At 38.8% G+C, this 20,945-nt stretch overlaps 1 pseudogene; it reads left to right on the top strand.

The window, feature by feature from the left end:
- Nucleotides 1-225: 225 nt before the first annotated feature.
- On the top strand, nt 226-1,159 carry LOC118838591 (annotated as a pseudogene).
- The last annotated feature ends 19,786 nt before the right edge of the window (nt 1,160-20,945 follow it).

Below are 20,945 nucleotides of genomic sequence, written 5' to 3'. Positions count from 1 at the left end.
GTTATATAACAGAGGCTTTAAAGGTCAGTTATAACCCAATTTTTTTCCTTTCTTTCTCTCTGTCTCCGTCTCTGTCCCTCTCTCTGGTGGGGGAGAAGGGAAATAAGACTATATCCTAAGTAATGGGTTTTAAAAACATAAGAAACCCTTTCCACGCTGCCCCGAAGAGGGTTCCATACGCATTGCTCTCAGTTTCCGTAGTAACTTTAAAGGAAAACTTTCACAATGTCTGGAGCCCTGGATGTCTTGCAGATGAAGGAGGAGGATGTCTTCAAATTCCTTACTGCAGGAACCCATTTGGGTGGCACCAATTTCGACTTCCAGATGGAACAGTATATCTACATCATTAACTTGAAGAGAACTTGGGAAAAGCTTCTGCTGGCAGCTTGTGCCATTGTTGCCATTGAAAACCCAGCCGATGTTAGTGTCATCTCATCCAGGAATACTAGCCAGTGAGCTGTTCTGAAATTTGCTGCTGCTACTGGCCTATGGCTGGACATTTCACACTGGGCACCTTCACTAGCCAGATCCAGGCAGCTTTCAGCGAGCCTTGCCTCTTGGTGATCACTGATCGTCAGGCAGATCACCAGCTTCTGACTGAAGCATCGTATGTTAACCTCCCAACCATTGCACTGTGCAACACAGACTCTACACTTCGCTATGTGGATATTGCCATTCCATGTAACAACAAAGGGGCTCACCCAGAGGGTCTGATGTGTGGATGCTGGCCTGTGAAGTCCTGTGTATGCGTGGTGCCATCTCTCGTGAACACCCATGGGAGGTTATGCCTGATCTTTGCTTCTACAGGGATCCAGAGGAGATTGAAAAGGAAGAGCAAGCTGCAGCTGAGAAAGCAGTGACAAAGGAAGAGTTTCAGGGTGAATGGACTGCACCTGCCCTACAATTCACTGCTACTCAGTCAGAGGTGGCAGATTGGTCTGAGGGAGTACAGGTGCTTTCTGTGCCCATTCAGCAGTTCCCCACCGAAGACTGGATTGCTCAACTGACTACTGAGGACTGGTCTGCGGCTCCTACTGCTCAGGCAACTGAGTGGGTAGGAACTACCACAGAGTGGTCTTAAGTTTTGCCCCAGATGCTCTAATAGTGTTGGAAAAATGCTGATGGAAAATAAACATTGGTTTCTTAAAAAAAAAAAAAACATAAGAAATTTTATCAGGCTTGAGACATTTGATCAAATACTTCTCTTACTCTCCATCTTGATAATATTCTCCCTAACCTTTTCATGGAGCCTGTATATTGGTGGTTGAGGGAGCAGGGAAGAGGGCAGTAGTTATGTCAAGAACATTGCATTATATATGTCACAGAATAGGCCATGGTGCCTGTGGGATGCACTGCTTTTTCCAGCTTTGTTGGATAATGCTTCCATAAGTTTATTGGAATGAAGAACCCCTGAGAATATGGGTCAAAATGCAAGATATAATTCTCTAGTCACTGCTGGATGGGTGATTGGCTTTAGGGGAGACCCACTGAGAGTTTTAAGTTTACAGGTTAGAAACTAGGTTTAAAATTTTACAAAATTAGAAACAGTAAGGCCAGAATTGTCCCAAATGTTAATGAACTGCCTGAGGGAACATCTGTGTATTGTCTGAGTCTTGGCTGAAAAACTCAACTCTGGAGTATTTCCATCACAATCCATGAGGCTGAAGAGTCGTGAAGGTCATCGGGATTAAGGAGTTTGACACCTCTCTCTCTGTCTCTCTCTGTCTCTGTCTCTCTCTCTCTGTCTCTCTCTCTCTCTCTCTCTCTCTCTCTCTGTCTCTCTCTCTCTCTCTCTCTGTCTCTCTCTCTCTCTCTCTCTCTCTCTCTCTCTCTGTCTTTGAATATAGAGTTGATTGGCCTCTCATACAAGGGCTAGAATTGGCCAGCTTCATGTTTCCAATTATGCAGCTTTCTTAATTGTGTTCATTCTACAGGAATAGAGAACACCAAAGTGTCCTTTACTAAGTGTTGCTCCTTATCACAAGATCTGATTTTAATAAATACCACTCACTGATCTTGGGGTTTCAGCCTAATAGGAGTTAATAAGACTAAAGGCAATGGGGAGCCACAGTTTCTTGAGCAAAGCACTGGCATGGTTAGCTATGCTTTAGGCATATCAGTTTTGCAGCTGTGTGGATGGAAGATGGATTAGAAGCTAGAGAAGGGGTAATGACCTGCAAAATCAGACAGGGGTGGAATAACTAGAGGTTGTGGTAAGGACAGAAAATACACTTAGGAGGGATGAGGTACAGGGAGAGATAGAAGAGTGTGGTCAGGTTCAGTTATAGATTGTGGAAGTGAAACAGCTTGTGGATAATGACAAGGTCAAGGTGTGGCTAAAGTGATTGGTCTTACTGAGGAAGAAAGATGCTGAGTAATTATCATTCCCATTTTTATGGGATAAGGAAACTGGGATACTATTTGGCATTTAAATCCCTTCATCTTATTTTTCAGGCTTGTTACACACTTATTACTCCACTCACTCTACAATCTAGTCAAACGATTCTACTTACGGTTCTTCATCTGTGACGTTCAATCCTCTGTCTTCATGCCTTTGCACAGGCTGTCCCAGATACCCACATATACTTTGTCCTCACCTCTGAGGGTTTGGAGTTAGGATGGCCTTAGTTCAAATCCAGCCTCAGACACTCACCAGTGTGTAACCCTAGACAAGTCACTTTACCTCTGCCTCAGTTTCCTTTAATGTAAAAGAGGGATAATAATAGTGCCTACCTCCCAGAGTTGCATGAGAAAATATTTGTAACAGAGTGTCTGGCTGGCACATAGTAGGTGCTTGATAAATGTTTGTTCTGTCCCTCTTTCCTTCCCTTCTGAATCTTGGAATGTGTAGCTTCCTTTACAGCTCCAAAGAAACCTTCTAAGTGAGGCCTTTCCAGATTCCCAAGATGTTAGTCCTTCCATCTCCCTCTCCCTACCTTGTGTGTCTGTGAACATATTTTGTACTTCCTTATATATGTACATATTGTTTCCATTGGTAGAATGTAAGTTCTTGAAAGGCAAAGACTATTTTTTTTATCTGTGCATTACCAGCCCTAGCATAGAGCCTGGAACATAGTAGCATTCAACAGTTAGTAACTGATCAAAAGTTATTAAGATGACTTTGAAAGGTTACAAAAGGGATTTGGACGCCTGCCCTTTTGTTTTTGGAGCGCTGACATTTGTTCCACCGGCAATTTTCTCTTTCTGTTGAGTCAGTAGTTATTTAACGTTGACATTATTGGAAAAAATGATATATAAATATTGGCATAAGTGTGCAGCTAAAAGTGCATAGTCTTGATAACATATATAGCTTTAATAAAAAATGTGTTATTAAAAACATACCATTTACATATGTAATATTAAAGTGTTATAGCTAAAAGTATATGTTTTCTTGAGCATATAACCCAACAAGGGCAATAACTGGAAGGAAGGTCCTAAAGATTAGCCAATAAAAGATCATAGCAAAAAACTTGAGACAAAATGAGTGCAAATAAATTAGGAAATGGCTAAAAAGTTACAGTATATGAATATAATGGAATATTGTTTTGTACAAAGTAACAATATGAAGAATCCAGAGAAACATGAGAAAACTTGTGTGATGTGACCTTTAAGGACCCTTCTATTTCTAAATCTAAGATTCTGTGATTCATAATGGGGAAAAAAAGCAGAAATAGGAGAGCAATGTATCGAGTGACTGTTATAATGTATATGAGAGGAACCCTAAGAGGAAGCTAAAATCTAAAGAATTGTAATACATAATCTTGCATGTGAAGAATAAATCAATAAGCATTTATTAAATGCCTCCTTAATAAAGCATACCAAGCATGGCAGAAAGTACTGGACACAAAAGAAAAACCCTCAAGAATCTTACAGTCTAATGTCAGAGATAACTTACCAGCAACTATGTACAAGCAAGATAAATACAAGATAGAATGGAGATGATCTCAGAGGGAGGGTACTATTGTTAAAGAGGACCAGGTTTCTTGAGGAAGGTGGGATTTTAGCTGAGACCTAAAGAAGCCAGAGAAGCCAAGAGATGGAGATGAGAGAGAGAATTCCAGACATAGGGGACAACCGTTAAAAATACACAGAATTGAGAGATGGAATATCTAAGGCACAGGTTCCTGACTTATTTGGCCTACCACCCCCTTTAAAAAATATTACTCAGTGCCCCCTGGAAATCTACCTTCTTTAACCCTTTGGCATTTTTTTTAAAAATTTGCATCATTTAAAAAATGCAGTTTTTAAAAAAAATAATGCATCTTAAATTTAATAATTTATTGTAAACTTGTGGTTTTCTTCCTGCATTGAAGTTTTGATGATGCAATATTGAGTCATGTAACTGTATAGTATTGTATTGTAAACAAGTCATTACATGCACATATTCCTGCCAATGCATGCTGGATCTCTCAACAACGCTCTAGACTCTCACCTGCCAACACTTGCTTGTTAAGACTTGTCAGCAGACTTGACCACTGAATAGTCATAACTTGCATTTTATGTGTTTATCTGGAAAATAATGTAATCACTATGACTTTAACCTTGTTACACAGCAGATGAAACATGTGTGTATGGTTTTTCAAAAATTTCTTCTCTTCTCTTCTTTCCTTATACTTCCACCACCTCCTTATTTTTATTCAACACCCCCCTCAATTGTTCCTGAGGCTACTACCACTACCTGCCATCATTCCAGCACTCCCCAGGGGGTAGTATCACCTACTTTTGGAACCTAGGATCTAGTGTGAACCATAGCAAGGAGGCCAGTATAACTGGATTGCATGGTACCTGGAGGAGCATAAGGTATGAGAAGATTGTAAAAGTTGAACAAGTATAAATTATGAAGGTTTTAAAAGCCAAACAAAGGATTGTACATTTGATTCTGGAGGTAATAGGAAACAACTGAATAGGAGAGCAACATGATCACGCTGGAACAGGTGATAAAATGTACTTCTCTCTTTCACAAAAAGATGTAGTAGAATACAGATGCAGAGTGCTGGATTTTCAGACAGTCCTTTTGTTGGTTCATTTTGCCTACATGGTTTTCTTTATTACAAGGAAGATCTGGTTCTCTGTTTATTTGGGCTTGGAGGTAATCTGGAAATGAATATGATGTAAAAACAAAAAGCATCAATAAAATCTACTAAAATCCAAGAATAAAATTAGGAGTTGAGCTAGTTCTCTAAAGTTCATTCTGGCTCTGAGAGCAATAATATAAAACTATGTATTTTGAATCTGTGCATAAATATGAAATAATCCAGTTTTCCTAAAGCATTTTCAAATGTAGATAGGGATTGAACCTATATAGTTATCCCTTCCACATCATGACTTTTCTCATCATGATTTTGATATAAGAAATTAAGTGGGAGTTTTTTGGAAGCAGATGACACACACAAAAGCCAGCAGATGACACAAAGCCTATAACCATAGATTTTAAAATAAGGTACACCCCATAAAAGCAAAAAATTCAGATTTCTTCTCAGGTATGACGTGAGGGCCAAAACTTTTTTTACGGATTTTCCAGATCATGGGGGTGCTGCACCCCTAACCCCCATGATGTGGAAGGGATAACTGTAAATTTCATTGATATAGGGAGCTCCCAAGTAAGAAAACACTCTCTTCCAATGCAGGTAACGTTTTTTGAAGCTTAGATTTTTTTCAGAGTTACTTAGTTACCTAAAAATTTCAATGACTTGTCCTGGCTCATATAGACATTGGTTATGTCACAGATAGGATCTGAACCTAGCTCTTCCTGACTTTGAGGCTACCATCTACTCCACCATTCTGCCTCTGACAATTCAAATAGAACCATTGATCAACAAAATATATCAAAGAGGAACTTAGTTTGAAGAAGTTCCATTTGAAACCTATTTTCCTGTTTGTTTTTTCTGAAACATTTGACAGGAAAAATAGTTTAGTCAAGTCTTGCTATGGACAGCATGGGAGGATTTTAATTCCAGGCTCCCCATGATAGGGAAATTAGCTTTCTATTATTTTTCCCACCACAGCTGCAGGGCCATAATATTGAAAATAAATGGCCCGTAGTTACTTTATTTTTCTGGACACAAGAACCACTAAATCATTAGAGCGCTGAGTTTAGTAGAAGTAGAAAATTGAGGGTGAGGAGAATGGAGCTTTCCAGCAAAGTTGTTAAAAGCAAAGTGAAGTTCACTGTTCCATTATCTGGACAGCTGGCTGACTACAGATAGGAGAATGCTTTAAGTAGCTAGCTGCCTTCTTGGATACAACTTTACTTGAATTGAATGTCAGAGGGATTACGCCCAAGTCTGATGGAGATTAAGGGATCTGGAAACCTATCTTGTTGTTGAGCCTACCTCGAGTTGATTTCCACTGTGAGAGAAGATGAGATTAGTTCCCACTGCCAGACACTGGATGAAATTGTAGAAGTTTTCTAACCAACAGTCTTTCTAAGTCCCACTGGAATCTATTACCATCTATTAGCTTATGGGACTTTGAAGTGAAGACTGTTTAAAGGTATGGCAAAAGTATGTGTTTAGGGAATATTAGCTTTCCTTTGTGGGGCTGTTTAATTATTAATGTTAAAACCACATGCTGCCAAAGTGGACCATGAAATGCTTACTTCAGACCTGACAATGGAGGTGGAGACTATTACAAAAAGCCTGTCTTTGAAAATTGGCCTGCTTGGCAATCCAAAAAAAAATGCTGCAACCACTGTATACTGTCACGTTTTCTGACTGGAATAGCAACAGTACTTAAGACCTTCTGTTTGAAAAGTCGGAAATAGGCACTTTTTTTTTCTTCAGCCCTAATTTTCTATGATGTCATTTCATTCCTCAGCGAGGCTGTATCCAGGAAACTGACAGATAGCCTAATTTCTCTAGATAGAGAAGGCTTATAGAAAGCTATTACTTATTTTTTTAAAATGAACCTTTTTTCCATTTGAGTCCCTGGAACTCTCACATTAGCATTGGAAGTGACCCTCTACGATACATGTTGCAGAAGATTGTGATGATGTAAATAAAAAATCACTTTTACTCCAAATACTGCAAAAGACCTGAGGTTTCAGAAGTGTGGGGAACTCTTCTCTACTCACAGAGCTTGCAGGCCATCTAGACCTTAATAGATGGTTTCATGAGTTCACATGTCTCCCAAAATTTACCACCTGAAGAATAACCTTTTGATGATGAGCCTCTCAAAATTTAATTAGACTATCCCAGATAGCAATTCATTACTGGGTCTGTAATCAAAACAAGCTCCCCCCCCCCCAAGTTTAGTGGGACCTGACAAAGTTTGTGATCTATTGCAGTTGATCTTTATAACTCTTGGAAATCATTTGAATATCCCAAATGGCACTTGGGTCCTCCTCACCTCTGGAATCTCCTGCTAGCTTCAGGTTTACTGTGGAGTGTTCTGGGGTCATTCTAATTAAGCATATATGGCTCAAGCCCCATTCCTTTTCACATTGTTACAGACTAGTCAAGACTCAAATCAAAGAGCCAAAGTATTTAATGGAGAAGATAGCAAGGTAAATGACAGGAAATCAAGCAGTGGAATCATTCTCAGCCCTCATACAGAAATGAATGCTTTCTCTCTCAGAAAACTCACAGTGGTAAGGAAATTATCTCATGTGGGGAAATAAAGGTGGAGAAAGGGGTCAGGCTTTGCAATTCTGTTCAGCTTTGTCTTGATAGACAACATGGAAATCTGCTGTAGCCTACTGAGTGCGTTGACCTAATAGGTGTGGGAACTTGTGGCCTTGAGGCCCTCTAGGTCCTCAAGTGCAGTCCTTTGACCCAATCCAAATTTCATAGAATAAATCCCCTTAATAAAAGGATTTGTTCTATAAAACTTGGACTCAGTCAAAAGGCCACACCCAAGGACCTAGAGGGCCACATGTTGCCTTGAGGCTGCAGGTTCCCCACCCTAGCACTTGCTCCAGATCTCTCAGGCTTCTACTTGTACTTCTATTTTTTTTCTGGTTATATTTGTAAATCACTTTGAAAATCTTATAGCATTGTGTAAATTCCATCATCATCATCATCATAATCTGTTATTATTGTACCTATTATTACTTCTGTGTTTCAAGGATGTGATTGCAGAGTTGGCCACACAGCATTTTTCCTTCTTTTCTGCTGAATGCAGCCTCTACTCCCACCCTGACTCCACCTCTCTACCTCCCTTCCATCAACAACCCCTATGTTCTTTCTTAAAGCTCCTACCACCAAGGACACTCCCCACCCATCAAGAGTCCTTACCTGGGAATGCCACTACTCTGACACAGTCTCCTGAAAATAATGTCCAGGGAATTCTTCCAAGGTATTGATGTTTTCTGGGCCCCAAGTATTATAGGAAATGATATCCTAAGGACTTTTCTTGTCCACTATGGTTATAACACATGTAATATATTTGAAAACAACTACTCATTCAGCAGCCACCTTTATATAAGTAAAATCCTACACAATTTCCTTTTATTCTAGATTTTTTTAATAAAATCTAGAAATGACCTTTCAAATAGTTTAATCCAACCCCCTCATTTGACAGTTAATGAAATGAAGGTCTGGAAAGACTATGTGAATTGCCCATGATCTCACAATTAATTAGTAGCAGAGCTGCAATTCGAATCCAAATCTCCTGACTCCCACTTAATGCTTCACCATTACACTAACCCTTCCTCTATTCTTTTCAAACTAGTCTTAGTACTGCAGATGTGGAGACTCTGAAGGTGATGACATCTCTAGTTCTCATGATCTTTTGCCATGCCAGAGTATCACAGATGCCAGCAGATTTTACCAGACTAAAATTACTTCTTTTGATTATCAGCCCAGTAATGGATGTGCCATCTGAGGAACAGATTAGCTATGTTTTCTGAGGTTTATCATCAAAAGGTTTGTTATCAAGTGATGAATTTTTTAGGCCACAAGAAGTCATGGAAATATTGATTAAAGTGCACATAGGTTGCAATCTCTATTTGCTAAGAGAGTCCCTACTCCAATGCAGTCCCAGAATTTTTTTTAATTTTTTTATTTTTTTATAATTAAGATTTTTTATTTTTAGTTTACACCACTCAGTTCCACATAACTTTGAGTTCCAGATTTTCTTCCCCCCCTCCTTCCCCTCCCTCCCCAAGATGGCATGAAATCTAATATATCTTCTACAAATAACTATTATTTACACAATAGTCAAGTTGTAAAGAGGAATTATGACCAATGGAATGAATCATGAGAAAAGTCCCAGAATTTTTAAAGTATTTGGAGTGTAAATGGCCTTATATTCATGTGGACCAATTTCATTACAATTCTCTGCAACAAATACTACATATAGTCATTTTAAATGTTAATATGAGAGATTGGATATCAATAGTTCACCCTATTTTAGGCCATGCGAAGGACCTAATTTGTTTAAAAGGCAAAGTAGGAGGAGGAGACTATTATGATAATCTGTGAAATGTTTAATTAGTCCAGGGAGCTCCCAAGGAAAGATGATGGAACCAGGAAACTAGTTATTTGAGAATTAGTTGAAGGAAACGGTAATATTTTCCTTGTAGAAGAGGATAGGAATATGATCACCATCTTAAAATATCTGAAGGATTTTCATACTGAAGAAGAATTCAATTAGTTGGGGTTTTTTCCCTAGGTGTCAGAGGAAAGAACTAAGCCCAGTGGATGGGACTTGCCAGAAAACAGATTTTGGCTTAACATAATGTGAGACTTCCTATTAGAACTGTCAGAACACTGAGTGGGATGCTTTGGTGAAGTATGAGCCCTGTGCCCATTGGAGGTCTTCAGACAGATGCTGGATGACTACTTGTCAAGGATGTCATAGAAATAATTCATGCTTTGGGAAAGGGGTTGTACTAAGTGACTTCAAAGGCCCCTTCTGGTTCTAAGATTCAGTTGTCCTACTCTCTCTGGACATTTGTCTCAAAGTCTTTCAAGCATTTCAAAGGTTGGAATATAGATTTATGTAAATACAATAGCAGCTGTGTTCTCCGGTCACTGCATTTCTCTCTCAGCTTGTTCTGCTTTGACTGTTGCATGATTTAGAGGGTTTTTTTTCCCAATTCTTAGAGTTTTCATTAGGGATAAGTAAAAATGATCTTAAGAAGATGCTCAAGTTATTTTCTATTGATTGATAGGTCTCATTGGCTGATTATGTGTCAAGCCAAGGGACTAACAGTATAGCCTTGGACTTTTGATTGCATATAATGCAAAAGAGAGAAAGAGAGAGAGCAATGAAGTCAGTGATGTGTTTTATTTCACGTTTCTTCTTCTGAAGGCTAAGATATGCATCTGTGCCAAATCCTGGCAACTAAAATCTCTGTGATAACTTATTCAAGTGAACTTTGAAGTAACAGTAGACCCTGTGAATACCATATCAAATTCGTGGGGCCATGAAAATACCTGGGACTTCACTGATAACATGTAATAGTATGTATATTGATATAATTATTCACAATAATACTTTCTGATGGAAAAGGATTTCTTCTTTTTCCTATTATGCATGAAGATGAAAGAAATCAGATATTGCCTGGGGACTGTTGGCAATTGATCTCAAACTTAGCCAGAGTGGTGCTGATCTTATATCCAGTGTGGAATACAACCCAATCTGTGTCTACATAGATGCCCTGTGTAGCTTGTTGCAGTCAACTTTCTAGTGATGTATCTCTCTGAACTGAGCCAAGCTAGCCTTTGGATGACCCATACACCCATATAATACTTTGCCAGTTGATGCCTTTTCTAGCTTGGTAGCACTTGTCAAAGCCTGTGCTCTTTCAAAAGATGGCTATGATGATGAATCAGAATAGGACTTCATTTGAGGACTAGTTTTAAAAAATTGACTAACTGAAATTCAGATAGATGAGAGCATCGTGAAAATGCCTCAAGCAACCATCTATCTCAGTTTAGTTTTCCTTGAGATAGCTTAGAGAAGATGGAGGCAAAAACCAACATGAGTTGTTGAAAGTGAAAGAGTTTATGAGCTGATACTAAATGCAGAGATAGAACACACACACAGCAGGCCGTTGATGAAGATACATTAGTTTATTTCTAATTTAAAGTTATGTTGCTTAACCTTAATGTAATTGGTCACTGGTGGCCAACTCTTGGATAGTGAGTTGATGACCAAAGAGATGTAATAAATTATAAAGCTTATGGTTTAGGAAAAAAGGTAAAAGAGATAATACAGTCAGGGAAACTTCTAGGAACTAGACTAATTAGGAAGTATCTAACTGATATACCTGCCACAATCTACCTCATAGGGTGGTAAAAGACAAATGAGAGAGTACATATAAAATCACTCCCAACTCTTATGAAGAAAGGCACTACATTTGTCCCAGTGGAGTATAAGCTTCTAGAGGAAAGGGACTGTTTCTTTTTTTGTCTTTGCATTCTCCGTGCCTTACACAGGGTACATTTAACACATATTTATTGATTCAAACTGAATTGACTTGGATTGAAGGTACATTCAACTCTCAATTATCTATACTATGAAAAGAGGATCAACAGCTGAGATAATCCACATTGAAATTTGATGCTGAAATATTGCTAGGAAATTCACCTTAATGTTCTTTTGCTATAGCTCACTCCAGGAGAGTTAGCATTCCTTGAACACATACCAACAAACAGCCAGATGGTGTAGCCTAACAGTACTCGCTGGCAGAGATAAACCAAATTGAGTTTTAAAAATTTGCTGGGGACTCTCGTCCTCAGTTTCTAAAACTGTAGAGTAGAGGGATTGGGCTAGGTCTCTGAGGTCTCTTCTGGTTCTAGATCAATGCTCCTATCAACATATAATGTTGGGTCCTTTCTAGCTCTGATTTGCTTATGAAATCCCTAAGAAAACAACTTTCATTCAGTAGAATTTGGCATTTTGACTCATTTACAATAAAACACACTGTTGGTCAGTTCTGAAGACAAAATAGGAAGAAACGAGGGATAAGAAATCTATTTTAATGAAAACATCTTGAAATCATAAGAGGAAAACCAAAGAGATTCCATATTGGTTTACATTTTGTGTTTCTTTTTAGTGAGGATGCTATAAAATGTGATAAAGGTAACTTCAACATAAAAACATTCTGAGGAAAACTATTCACATATAATTGAATCTTTATTACTTCATGCTCTTGAGTTGATCAACAAGAAGCAAGATTCTGATTGTAAATGCAGCTATTGTAGGTGTAGTCAGATTTCATTATTGTGAGTCTGTGGGCCATACACAGGATCCTTTGTACTGGACATGATACAAAGACATCCAGTAATTTATCCTAGATTAGTTATCAGACCAACAATTTGACTAGATGATACATTATCTTGAGTATGAGAAAACAGTTTGGCCTTTTTCAGAAAACCGCTAATTGGCAGAGAAAGGTGGTTGAGCAATCTAGCCTTGTCTCCCCAGGAAAGGTAGAATAAACAGTCTCATTAAGGAGCACCAATGAATGAGTCCCTATTGAAGTAAATATCTGTAGTCAACAGTTGACCATATCGGTTAGTTATGGGACCAGGCCGCAAGATCTACCAAAAGTAATGCTTAAGGACTGAGGATAATGCTTCTAGTAAAAATGTAGGGCAAGAAGAATTTGTAATGACTTTTCTAGAATGAATGATGTTTGCCTTTTCACTACAGCTAAGGAATAGCTATCTATAGTCAAAATGGAGACTGGTTTTCATCTTAGAAGAGAGTGTAAAGGGGATTGATAAATCCCCTTTTCAGATTAACAGGAAGAATGAAGTGTTTCATTTTAAATTGGAAGAAGGTGAAAGGTAGCAGTGATATAGAAAGAGAATAGGTCTTAGAATCAAGAAGCCCTGGATTTAAGCCTACCTCTGACACAAACTGGCGGTGTGTCCCTGGGCAAGTCACTTAACTTCTCAGTATCCCAAGTTCTTCTCTAAAACTAGAAGTCACCAAGCTGCTACTGATCTGCATTAGTAGAAATCATTTTCTTATAACAATAAAATCACAGGTCATGTAAATTTTTTTATTAAAATGGACTTCAAGCTAAAAAGAATGAAAAATGATCTAAATAAATGAAAGGGCATCTTGCCTGTATTAGCAGAAAAAAGTGACACAAAGGAGAAAAAAATTGAAGGATTAGTTGGACCTAAGGAGTAGATAAAAGGTTCTTCCATGAAGGACCTAAGTTGACACTTTGAGGAAGCTGTAGTTTGTGAAGCTCTCAGGTGCTCTCAGGAAAGAGAACCTCCAGTAAGGGCCCGAGGCAAAAGCCACAATTAGTAGGTCGTTGGTAACTCCATGATGATGGGGCAGAGAGATGACTGTTTGTCAACTTGATACCAAAAACAGAAAGAGGTTCTATCTACCTGGGGTATGTATCCCCCAAAGCAATCAATCGATCAATAAACATTTTTTTCCTTATTTATTTAAAGACCTTTACTAACAGGTGCTTGCAGTTTATGGATTTTTTTAAATCAGGTGTACTTTTATACAAATTTAAAATGAGGTTCTTTAAAATATTAACATGGCCCCCTATGAAACAATTTAAAAATCTTTAAAGGTGTATTGAGAAAACCAGGCTATTGAAAAAATGTTTGTCATTCCCCAAAAGAGACTTCTTCAGGTTAAAAATAATAAAAACCCCATGCTGCATAGATGATGCAGAATTGTTGTTGTCCAGTTAATAGTAAAAAGCATGCACTTAGGTCTTCTATTCCAAATCTTTTGTTCATTTCTCATTATTGCTGCAATTTAATATTCTTTCTTCTTGTATGATGACTAAACCGGATGATGGTAGAGATGGTAAGCCCGGCATTTACTCAGCCCCACCCTGCTCACCCTGGGGAGCAGGCGTATTCTCAGGTGGTTGTTAAGTTGCTTTTGTTTCTTTGCAATCTTGTGGTTTAGAGTTCTCTGGGTGTCTGTGTCAGTAATTGAAATTATGGCTGTATGGATGCTGACCCTGGGTCTTATCTCCTTGGTTCTCTCTGTCTTCTTCATTACTTTCCTCTCTAGTCCGTCTTTGATGAGGAGACCCCCTGTGGAATTGTGGTCTATAACCCAATACATATTCTGTCTCACTGGCCTACCTTGTTCTCCTGGACCCCGGCTGTCATTTATTAGACGTGCAAAGAAAGAATGAGAATAGATCTTGAGAATGGGATTTGGATTTCTAAAACATAGTTTTAAAATAGTACTGGTTGTTCTTTGCCAATTCTTGCAAATCTAATCAAAATGGATTTAAAGAAGAGAGGAAGAAAACTCTAAGTACATAGCCACCAAGCTATGTCACAGAGAGTAGGAACAAGATAGGAAAAATGGCAAGAAAGAAGACAGTAATTCCTAGGAGATGAAAGATCTAAGAAAAAGTGAGGAATAGTACCTAGGGCCCCAAATGTCTATATATGAATGCACAAAATGTGGATATCAATAAATAAAAAAAGAAGGAGATCTGACCTTACCGAGACTTATTGGGATGAGACCCATGACTAGAATATGGCTCTGGCAAGGTACCATATTGAAAAGCAAAAGATTGGTAAAAGAGGAAGAAGGATAAGAATTGCACTGTATGTTAGATAGGTAAGTGAGGAAAACTAGCAACCAGAGATGGGAGGAATCATTGGAGAGAACATATTTGAGTGAAAATCAATGGTGGCAGAAACAGAAGCAGTATTTTTATAATATACTATGGGCTACCTAGACACAAAGAAGAAAATGTTGTCAAGTTTGGAGCATGGGTTATAGGCCTGACCCGGGCATAATATAGTAGTGATGAAAGAATTAACTTGACATTTACTGGAGTACTCTCCCTATCAAAAGAAGACCACATATTAAATTCTTGACTTGCCTTAATGCTTTGTCCTTCAAAAAGTGGAGGCAGCGATGAGAGAATGTGTTATTCTGGATTTGATTATTTTGAGTAAGGAGGGACTAGTAGAAAAAATGGGAATCTTGGGAGGAAGTGACTTTTCTGATGATAAAGGAAAATCTAATCATGGTTTTGACACATGCCTTAGATTTTGGAAGAATGGATTTCAAAGAATTTAGGGAAAGGATAAGTGTGTTCCCATGATATAAAATTCTATCAAGGAAGTTAGACTAGATGGAAGGATCTTAAAAATCTAATTCTGAGAACACAAAGAGAAATAATTCCAATAAGGTGGCAAAAAGCAAACTGACTGGAGACCTTTGTGGATGTACAGAGAACTCATTGATTAATTAATGTAAACAAAGAAGCAAAGAAAATGGGAGCAAAAGTAGGTATAAGTTCACTGTGTTCCTTTAATAGTAGTGCCCAAAGCACTAAAACTCAAAATAATCTTAAGCCAGTGAGGAAAGGTAAGGCCAACAGAAATATAAACATATATATGTATGTATGTATGTATGTATGTATATATATATATATATATATATATATATATATATATACATATTTTAAATCTACATTGTGGAAAAGAAGATGAAAGAAAGGATAAGAGTGGTGCCAGGACATGGGACAATGATAAATACCAACAGAGAAGAGAGTTGCTCATCTCTCTATTGTTCCTCTTTTCTCTGCTTTTGTGCTGGAAAAGACAGGACCTAAATGGTCAGTTGGGAACTGAAACATAAAATAAGTAATGTGAGAATATGAGAATACCTGAATGTCCTTGATAAATTTAAGGCATTAGGTCCAGACAAACTATATCCTCCAGAACTGAAAAAAATGGCAGATGTAATTGCCAATTGTCAGTTATCTTTGAAATTTTGTGGAGAAAGGACCACAGGGATAGGGAGGAGCAAATATTGCCCTGGTTTTCAAAGAAGGTAAAGAGTGGTGTCTGTAAATTATAGGTTGGCGAGCTCAAATTCAATTCCTAGCACAATTCTAAGCTATATCATTAAAGTGATAGTCAGGAAACATCTAGAAAAGGAAGTAGTGAACAAAGAGAAGTAGCATCAATTTATCTAGAAAAACCTGTGCCAGACTAACCTGATTTCTTTTTCAGACAGAGTTACTAGTTTGGGAAATCAGGGGAATGCAGTAGATGAAATGTACTTTAATAATGAATTGACCCAAAAAAGCTTATTAATGATTCGATAAAAACTTTGAGGGAGGTCTCTGGTGGGAGAGATTCAAAGATCTGTCCTTGGCCTGATGCTATTTAACATTTTGTTTTTATCAGTGACTTGGAAGAAGATGTAGATTCTATGCTTATCAGATTTATCGATGACACAAAGCTGGAAGGGATGGCAGACACATAGTATGACAGGATACAAAAAAGCTCTTCATATTCTAGGACATTAGGCCAGTTCTAATAAAGTTAAATTTAATAGGGATTAATGTAAATGCATATATTTGAGATAAAAAGAATGGGTGAAAAAAGATCTGAGGATTTTAATGCATTCCAGGCTCAATTTGAATCATCAGCATGATATGAGAGATTAGAAAACTAGGCTTTCTTAGGCCACAGTAAGAGAGTTGTGGTGACCAGGGTGGGGGTGGGTGTCTCCACTGGGCTCCATGCTTGGACCATATGTGGAGTATTATGTTTAGTTCTGAGCACCATCTTTTAGGTAGGGCATCGATAAACTGGAACCTGGCAAGATAGCATAGTCAAGACCTTGAAATCATACCACATGTATATAAATTGAAATATATAGGAATATATAGGTTGGAAAAGGAGGAAGGGAACATGCATTTATTGAGCACCTGCTACATACCAGGCACTGTGCTAAGGACTTTACAAATATTGTATCATTTGATCTTTGAAAAAAGAGTAAGGGATGCCTGCCTTCAAGTAGGTAAAGTGTTGTCTCATGGAAGATGGAGTATCCCTGTTCTACTTGGCTTCGGAGAATAGAACTAGGTACAAAGGAAGGCTGTTGCAGGGAGGTCCAGAGTCAGACTCCATGTATGAGGAAACTTCCTAACTATTGTAACTATTCCAAGTCAGAATTGGGCTGTCTTGGGAGGTAGTGGGTTCTTCCTCAAGCAAGGACTAGATGGATTTTTGTTGGAGAGCTAAGGAGGCGGGGGGGGGGGGGCGGTCCTTATTCCAGTTTAGGATGGACTGGCTGGCTTCTGAAGTCCCATCAAACTCCAGATTCTCTGGTTGATTCTTTACTAACTGTCTGATCTTCAGAAAGTTCCTTTCCCTCAGTTTCCTCACCCGCAAGATGAATGATTTGGACTGACTAATTTCTAAGATCCCACAAGAGATTTCTGACCTATAAAGCCATCTGACGAGCTGTCATTAAAACATTTCACACTCCATAGAAGAACATTTTCCAGAGTTATTTTAAAGAGAATGAGCATTTGATTTTGTACGTGCCCAGGCAGGCAACAAGGGAGGAAGGAAGCGATTAAGCAATTATATATTATCTACTATTTGCCAAGCACTGTGGTAAGTGCTTGGGACACAAACACAAGCAAAAAGAGAGACAATCCCTGCCCTCAAAGAGCTTATATTCTAATGTGGGGGTGAGGATAATACCTATAAAAGAGAGCTGAAAGGGGAAGGGATGGGGAGAGAAGGTACCTCTGTAAGCACCTGGTTGGCAAAGTCTGGAGAGTTAAAAGCATAATTGGGAGGGGAATGAAACATGGATGGCTTAGGCCCTAGGCCCATCCTCAAAATGGAGGCCCCTGGAAGGAACTCACCAATCGAAGAAAGGGGCCAGCATGGCAGAGGGATGCTCCAGGGTGAGACTACCCCAGGCACTGAGCGAAATTCAAGATTTAAAAGGCAGCTGAATTAAGGGGACGATATCCAGAGAGTCAGAAGCATAGTTAGAAGGGGGAATAAGCTGTGTTCTAGACTCCTAGAGACAGGATATCCAGGTAGTGTTTTTCATAAGCCATGGTGTTTTTGAAGAAATTTTCACAGTCCAAATGACTTTGTTAGAATTCTTTGTCATGATACATGCAAAAAACATTGAATTGAGAATCCATCTCTATTATGGGGAACTGAAAATACCCATTAACGTTTTTCCCCTCATGTAAAGAATTATAGATGTGATAAATTCACTTAGTTGCAAAGCTATTTCAGATTATTTAAGGTGTGGAGGTAGAAGATAAGGAATTATTGCATTTAGCAGACTATTATCTTGTGGGAAAGTTACTAAATATTTCAAACCCTTTGACCCAGAGATTCCACTACTGGGAGTGGAAGGTTTCAAGAAGGTTACAGACAGCAAGGAATGAATCTATTGCACAAAAATGTTCATGCTACTAGCATTACTAGAGATAATGAAACACTGGAAGAAATGTGTACTCAGTGACTCGGGAGGGGTTATACATATAATAACAATATAGAACATAATGGGATATTACTACATCACAAGGAGTGAGGGATATGAATAATTTGGAGAAACATGGGAAGATTGGTACAAAGTGATGCCAAATGAAAAAAGGAGAGCTAAAAGAATAATTCTAGGGGAAAAAGTTATACTTACATACATGATAACCTAAAGTTAATCTTCAAAGGCAACATAACTCTGGTCAAAAATAAAGTCAGGTTAGTACCATAATATCAGATTTAAAGGATTCGTTCCCTCCTTTCAGTTAACTAGGTTAAGGGGGAAAGGGAACAAGCCTTAATTAAGTGCCCATTATGTTTCAAGGCAGGTAGGTGGTACAGTGGATAGAGTCCTGGGTCTGAAGTCAGGAAGACTAATCTTCCTAACTTCAAATCTGGCTTCAGACACTTACTAGCTTTGTGAACCTGGAAAAGTCACTTAACCCTGCTTGCCTTGATTTCCTGTTATGTGACTTGATCAGGGTCACTCGGCTAGGAAGTGTCTAAGGCAGGATTTAAACTCAGATCTTCCTGATTCCAGGCACCCCGGCACTCCATTCACTGAGTCACCTTTTTGTTCTGGGGCAAGGGTAGGGAACCTGTGGCCTCAAGGCCACATGTGGCCCTCCAGTACCTCAAGTGTGGCCCTTTGACTGAGTCCACACTTCACAGAACAAATCTGTTTAATGAAAGGATTTGTTCTGTAAAATTTAGACTCAGTCTTATTTTGATATTTTGTTGAGAACTGTCTATTCTATCAAAACAAAGTATTGATAATTTTTTTTTAAAAAAGAATAAAAATAAGAAAACTAAAAATGTTTCTTTGGAGATTATTTACTGGCTAAATATAATTTTGCTTTCTTGAAGCCTGAAGTCCAATATGTCACATTAATTTTAGATAATTCTTCCTATTGCTTCTTGCAATAATCCTCCACTCCTTCTCAAAAGGATGCTAAAGCATTAAAGACTATGAGTTGGGAAGATATTATAATAATCTAGAGAAGAACAGATTAAGTTCTACATTTTAAGCTCAGTGAGTGCTGGGCCTGGAGTCAGGAAGACCTGAATTCAAATCCAATCTCAGATGCTTACTAGCTGTGTGACCTCCGGCAAGCCACTTAATCTCTGTTTGCCTTAATCCACTAGAGAAGGAAATGATAAACCACTCCAATATCTTTGCCAAGGTAACCCCATGTACACTATAGCCTGGGATCATGAAGAGTCAGACAGGACCAAATGGCTGAACAACAGCAAACCATCTCTATACCATATTGCTGCACACTGGCCACCATCCACATCTTCCTCCCAACAGAACCTTGAATTCTGTCTCTGGTAGGTGACCTTATTCTGTCCAGAATCAGAACTTCACACCACTTCCTGGCCATCTTCACAACATAACTCCCCACCCCTTCCAGCTTCCCATGATGCATTGTCTTCCTCCATTAAAATGTAAGTTCCTTGGTGGTGGGAACCATCTTGTTTGCTTCTGTTGGAATCCCCAGTGCTTGGCACGTCATCACCACTTTTAAATGCTGTCTCTCTCTGTCTCTGTCTCTCCCTGGCAGCTAGGTGGCACAGTCCATAGAGTGCAGAACTATTAGCTTTGTGACCCTGAGCAAGTCACTTAACCTCTATCTGCCTCAGTTTCCACATCATTAAAATAGTTCCCACCCAGGGTTGTTGGGAGGATCAAATGAGATCCTGTGTAGAGCATTTTTCACCGTAGGTTAGATTTTGTGATGGCGATGATGATGATGATGATGGTGATGGTGATGATGGTGGTGATGATGGTGATAATGGTGATGATGGTGATGGTGATGATAGTGATGATGATGATGGTGATGACTGTGATGAAGATAATTATGATGATTACGGTGGTGATGATGATGTTGATGGTGATAGTGATGATGGTGATGAAGATGACAACAATGTCATGAAATGTATAAGGGGCACCAGCAAATTCCTGGCCAAGAGGAAATGAAGCTGGACACAGAAGAAGGAGGAGAACATGAAAGACAGCATCGGTGACTTATTGTGGATCATCCATTCTTTCAGCTCATACACACCTCTCTAGACTTTTACCTTGGAGGAGGAGAAAACAAAACAAAAATAAATGAAACAACCTATTCCTGGTTTTCATCGTATGTTATGAAAGGAAAGATTTCTTCACAAAGGTTGTTTTTTTGTGGGGGTGGGGGAAGTGTCTAAATTTTTTATAATAAAAATGAATATTATTTATACTTAAGATGTAGTTGCAAAAGCAAAATCACTATTTCCTTCAGTTGTTCACCTTCAGTCTCTCCTTTTCCATCTTATTTCTCTGAAGGCTCTACCTTTGCGCTCTCTCTCCACAGTTAACAATTCCTCTCTTCCCTGGCACTAGCGCTACCCCTGGAGATTTCCTGATCGATGAAGCCCTTAATCCAGCTGTTAAGAAACCCCCCAGCTCCCACTGCCACAAAGTAATGTGGCTCTGTGTGCTTCTTAAGTACAGCTCTTCCGAGGCCCCAGAGGTACTGTTGCGTGGAGATATTTCATTGTTCTCATTGTGGAATTAACATGTATTTCTTGAAAAAGAGACCCAAAAGGACCATATCAAGACCCGCAGGGACTTAAGCCAAACTGATTCACGAGCCCCTGACTCGATAAACGGCACTAATTTGTTCTACCTCAAAGTGAACACAGATAGTCATTGTTTTGCTGAGCTATGAACTGAACCATTCCCCTTCT

This window comes from Trichosurus vulpecula, chromosome 2 (assembly GCF_011100635.1).
Source record: "Trichosurus vulpecula isolate mTriVul1 chromosome 2, mTriVul1.pri, whole genome shotgun sequence".
NCBI lineage: Eukaryota > Metazoa > Chordata > Mammalia > Diprotodontia > Phalangeridae > Trichosurus > Trichosurus vulpecula.
Note: the sequence above shows the minus strand (reverse complement) of the source record. Positions and strands in the feature narration are given on the sequence as shown.